Raw genomic sequence first — 5,593 nt, forward strand, 5'->3', positions numbered from 1 at the left:
TAAGCGTATCTACTGCAACGGTTTTTGCACCGCTTCCATAGGCTTATCTATTGCAACAGTTATGTAGCCTAATGGAACAGTTGCAAACCGTTGCAATATCATTTTATGCCACAGATTTTTAGCTATTTGCAACGGTTTGTAATGCTCTAGCAATGGTTCAAGTTATATATCACAACGGTTATAAGGAGTTATTGCAACAGTTTATTGAGGCTATTATAACGATTTTGGAAGGCTGTTGCCACAGTTTATGGAAGCTATTGCAACGGTTTTGTGGAATCTAATATTTATTCTCCTATTTGGTTATAAGTAATTTACCTGTGTAATAAAATATATTAAATTTTTATATAAATCATGAAAGGAAATTATTCATCAATTAAAATCAGAACCTCAAATCTCCAACTAGTATTAACTATATAAAAACAACAAAGTATACAATGTTATTTAAAGAGTTAGCATACACTATAGCAAGAAGTTCGAGAATAAAGAATTCCTATAGCAAGAAGTTCGAGAATAAAGAATTCCTATAACATTTGAAGGTCTAATAATGATCAACCAATACTCCTAAGAAAATTCTTCAATGCTTTCGTCTATCCTTCATTCATTTGCTTCACATTCATTTGCTTCACCTACAAAAGATGACAAATAAATAATTTAATAATTTTTTAACAGAAGAATATATTCTCAACATATATGCAAAAATATTACTGTAAAAATACATCATTAGGCAGAATGTACATTAAGCAGGCAGAAAAATATTAAGATCTTCTCCATATTACATATTACATATTACTTAGTAAGGTAAAATGTATATTAAAGAAAAAATAGCTTAAATGTTCTACAGAATGTGCACCACTATCCTAGAAGAAGATTCAAATCAAGAAATTTATGGTAACAATTGAATTTACGAGAAGAATGAAAGGAAATCTCATATATTTACGTTATACTCTGTCTTAGTATACATTTAGTAGATACGTTTTGATTTAAATTTATCTAATAAAAAATAGAAAATAATATTTGTAGTTATCTGGTGCCTTCCTTTGACCAAGAGTACTGCTCCGTAGCTTTTACTAAAATCTAGGATTATATCTTTTGCCTCATAATTATCATTACCACTTCAGGAGATTTACATCTTTCCATCCACTAATGATTAAATAATTATTTCATATAAGGTTAAATTATACTCCCTCCGTTTCAATTTATGTGAACCTATTTCTTTTTTAGTCCATGCCTAAAAGAATGACCTCTTTCCTTATTTGGAAACAATTTACCTTTATACAATGATTTATAGCCACACAAAATATATGTGCCTCATTTTACACCACAAGTTCAAAAGTCTTCTCTCTTTTCTTAAACTCCGTGCCCAGTCAAATGAGTTCACATAAATTGAAACGAAGGGAGTAATTGAGAACATATTTAAGAATTGCTAACTACAAGATATGAACAATTCTAGCCGTCTGTTGTTTCTAACTATCAGCTTTAGGATGAAACCTCTTTCAGAGAAACAATCCATATTCTGATCACAAAAAATTGAACAAAAGTATGGTCCTCCTTATTATTCATTTAACTCCAAGAATCAAGAATCCTATGGAATTTACTTCTCAAACTTCACATCTCTCTCTTTTTTATATATATATATATTTTACTGATCTTTCCTTGGATGATTTGGAGTTCGATGATGTCTGCAGATGGTTAAATGATAGTGGAATTGAAGGAAATGGAAATATAAACTTCTCTTCTATGACACATAAACTGAGAGATGCATACAAACATCATGCACAGGAAATGCAAAAATTAAAGCATTTCTATATTCTTCTAAGCAACTTAAGTTCCATGTTGAAAATGAAGGGATCATCAAACCTTTAAACATGACTCTGAAATCTTCATTTATTTTCTGTTTCTTTGTTCTTAAAGAAACTTGCTACCTTCGACTCCCACCGGCCAATGCCGACTTATTAATCAGATTATCCTAGTGTTGGGGTGATTACAGCCATTTGATGTTATCTCCTATTGTTAATGTGTAGATAGGAAAAAATTCAAGCATATAAATACTCCAAATTAAATAGAAATTTCACAAAAGGCGGATGAGATATTTAGTTGTAGGATGCATTAGAATCCAATAAACACCAATACCTTTTCTCAAGCTGCGACCAACTTTTGCTCTTGTAGACTTGGTTAACATAGGCTCACTTATTCAATTGAAAGGCAACTGTAAAACGCCTCTGGAACCAGCTTAAAATAGTGCAAAACAACATCACACCAGCTCGTTCATGGAGCTTTAAGATAGAACTTACATAGCAACTTAAAGCCGCAAATTGCAGCTCAAAAGTAAAAGAACAACTTCGAGAATGCAGCTAACCATCTTGTTCGCCCTTTACATGTCTTTAAGAAAACTGGTTATTGAACTCCAAACGAACATATCTACATCATTCGAGACTTAACCAATAAATGACATGTATATAAGTATTTAACCTTCAGATATATACCAACTTCGCACATTCATATCCAACAATTAGTTTCACCTATTAATTGCTAGATATTAGACCTAATACTTTCTTATCACAATATTAGAACAGGAAGAACGTTTTAACCTTTAACAAGATAATACAATAGTATTGCAGTATCAACAAGCAAATTGAAACTAGCACCAAAAGAAGACTTGAAATCCAGGCACATGGCACATGAGTGCAAAGCTGTACAACTAGACAGGTTCTATAGAAATATGCTGATAACAACTCATTTAAAATTCACATAGTTATCTACGAATATGATATTAGAACCTTAAAATTGCTCAAAAGAAAAATTAGAGATAATAACACAAGTGAATGAGAATGGTATGAAACGCAGCAAAAAGCCCTGTGGTAAAATGCAACTGAGATGCCTTGCTGTTTGATAACTTTTTATGCTTTAGGACATTGATAACCATTTATGCTTTAGGATATGGGTTCACTTCAAGAAACTAATTTGCCAGATTACTTTATCTGGATTAAGGGAGAGTGCAGTAAGAGGATTGAAAATTTTATCAACATTTTGTGCTATGTGACCTCTTTTGTCTTTAAAATGACATGCTTTCTACATTATTTCCCATTAAGCTAAAATGCTCATTAAACTAGCACTACAAAAGCACCGTGCGATCCACTCTATGAGATTCAGTTCAATATTTTCAAAGTTACTATCTCAACATTTGAACTATTTTCTATTTAAGACGGCAAAAAAATTCAACACTTACCTTAATAATCTTGTCAAAAACAGGATGCTCAAATTGAGAAACTCTTATGAACCCTTAACGAGTTCATTAATCAGTTGAACAAACTCTTGTCTTGGTGATGCTCTTACCAGTCTTAAAGCAGAGGGTTTTTGCTTTTCAAGGTCCTGAAGCATATTCTACCTGTAATACATGAATGAGATCATAGAATTTAAAAGGTTTTGAGAATGTGGCAAGAACGAAAATAAAAAAGCTAAACCAAGAACCCTAAAATAAAAATCCTGCATTGCATAAAGAAACCCCAAATCTTCGAAACCCCCAAAAATAAAGCACGCACACACGCTAACAAACCAAGAACCCTAAAATTTCAGAAAACCTCACCATCGAAGAGCAAGATTTAGCTAATTAAACTAACTAAAAAGGGGAGAAACAAGTAGAGAAAAGTTGTGGTGCGTTCTTAGACCTTGATGTCTTCCAAGAGAGATCTTAGTTCTGCGTTTTCGGTCTCTTCCTGCAGCATCGTTGAATAAATTTCATATTGTATCTTCACCGAGTTCTTCTATGAGTTATGGTGAGCGTCTCTCTTGTGACCTGTATGAGTTGTATGAGAAATTGGAGAGTGGTCTTTGAATTGGAGAAATTAAAAAAGGGAAAACCTAGGGTAGGAAAATTAGGAACCGTCACAATAGATAATTTTTCCAGTCAACCGTCCCTACAGATATATCTATTGCTATGGTGCAACGGTTATCACGCTAATGCAACGGTTTAATTGCAAAAGCGTGTCCACATCCTAATGCAACGGTTAAATCCGTCGCAATAGATTGCAATAGCAACGGTTATATAGTCGTTGCAAAAGGAACCGTTCCGATAGGTTTAACTACTTTTCCCATTCTCTTCTGAAATTTTGAAAAAGTAAAATTAACTAATTAAGAATATGTTTATCTAAAGAATGTATCAGTAAGCACTTTGTATTAAACTACCATCTGTTAGATCTCACTAAATTTCAATGATGCAAAATAACCAATTACTCCTTATGTGCAGGAAAAGTTTCTGAGCAATAAAATGGAGGAAATGAATCCAACAAAAAGGAAAGATAAGCGGACAAATCAATCAAAGAAGATAGCAAAATCAATTAAAAGAGTTATTATAGGAAGGATCTAAATCAAAGGAGATTACGAGCACGAAATCATCCGCTAAAGATTCTCCCACATAATGACGTCAATCGACGGCATCAATCAAGGGATTTGGCAACGAGAATACTCTCTCATTTAAGGAAAAAATCACTCAATCCCGTGAGTCAAGATAAGTCAGCAGAAGAATCAATCTCGGAAAGAATCAATCTTCGAATCCTTCTGAATACAACTCCCTTGGGTTCGCAATCTCTCAAACAGATATACACTACTTGAAGGCCTCAAGAAGTATAAATACCTACTGCACTATCTTTGAAATGATATACTTTGATCAACCCAACTTCAACCTCTTTGTTCTACTTCAAACAAAACACTGTAGTCTGCTTTAGATTCCTTGTGTAACAAAGAAGAGGAGAGAGAGAGAAAAGAACACTAGTGAGGCATTGTATCAATTATAGAGAGAAGAACGAGTGACATAAGTTGTTGGTGTATAACAACATCAACTCATCTGTACTAAGCCACTTCATATTTGAAAGAGATCACCCTTCAAACCCAAGGGGACTGTACGTAGGATTCACTCTGAATCCGAACCGGTATAAAACATATTGTGTCATTTACTTCTTGCAATTTATCTTTAACATTCTATTCGTGATAAGTCTAGTCGACTAGAACTCAAACTAGTCAACTACCTCGAAAAGGAAAAGAAAAATTATAATTCACCCCCTCTTGCACTTTCAATTGGTATCAGAGCAGGTCTCACACTTTTGCTTAACTGCTTGTGAGAAAAGATCATGGCCAATCAAATAATCGTTGGATCACTCTTTCAAGAGGGGACGTCACAAATTAGACCATTATACTTCAATGGACAACTCATTGGAAAGTGCGAATGGAAATCTATGCAAAATCTTATGCTGTGAAAGGTTTTGAGAAGTGTTATAAAAAGGAAAACTATCCACTACCAGAAGAAGCTCAACCACCTGCTGATCCTGAAGATATAGATGAATACATAGACGAACAAATGACGGTTGTTCAGGTTAATGCTAAGGCACGAAACCTGTTGTATAACACTATAAGTGGAGAAGAGTATGAGAAGATTTCCAGTCGTGATACGACTAAAGAAATATGGGACAAATTGGAGGTCACCTATGGAACCAGCAAAGTGAAAGAAACTCGGATAAACATGTTGGTTCATGACTATGAACTCTTCCAGATGAAAGAAGGAGAATCCATCGAGGAAATGTTCGCAAGATTCAGCAAAATC

General features: G+C 33.8%; 1 long non-coding RNA gene across 4 annotated transcripts; it reads right to left on the reverse strand.

The window, feature by feature from the left end:
- Positions 1-373: 373 nt before the first annotated feature.
- LOC107816487 (uncharacterized) lies at positions 374-3,919 on the reverse strand. Of its 4 annotated transcripts, none has more exons than XR_001654966.2 (3): positions 3,666-3,905; positions 2,131-3,385; positions 374-626 (listed from the first exon to the last, which is right to left on the reverse strand). It is a non-coding gene; the product is annotated as an uncharacterized LOC107816487 (long non-coding RNA). The 4 variants fall into 4 exon arrangements; XR_012707328.1 differs by lacking the exon at positions 374-626 and adding an exon at positions 634-2,004; XR_012707329.1 differs by lacking the exon at positions 374-626 and having other exon boundaries at positions 2,216-2,433; positions 3,227-3,385; positions 3,666-3,904.
- Between the last annotated feature and the right edge of the window lie 1,674 nt (positions 3,920-5,593).

The sequence above is a fragment of the Nicotiana tabacum genome, unplaced genomic scaffold, assembly GCF_000715075.1.
Source record: "Nicotiana tabacum cultivar K326 unplaced genomic scaffold, ASM71507v2 Un00490, whole genome shotgun sequence".
Taxonomy (NCBI): Eukaryota; Viridiplantae; Streptophyta; class Magnoliopsida; order Solanales; family Solanaceae; genus Nicotiana; species Nicotiana tabacum.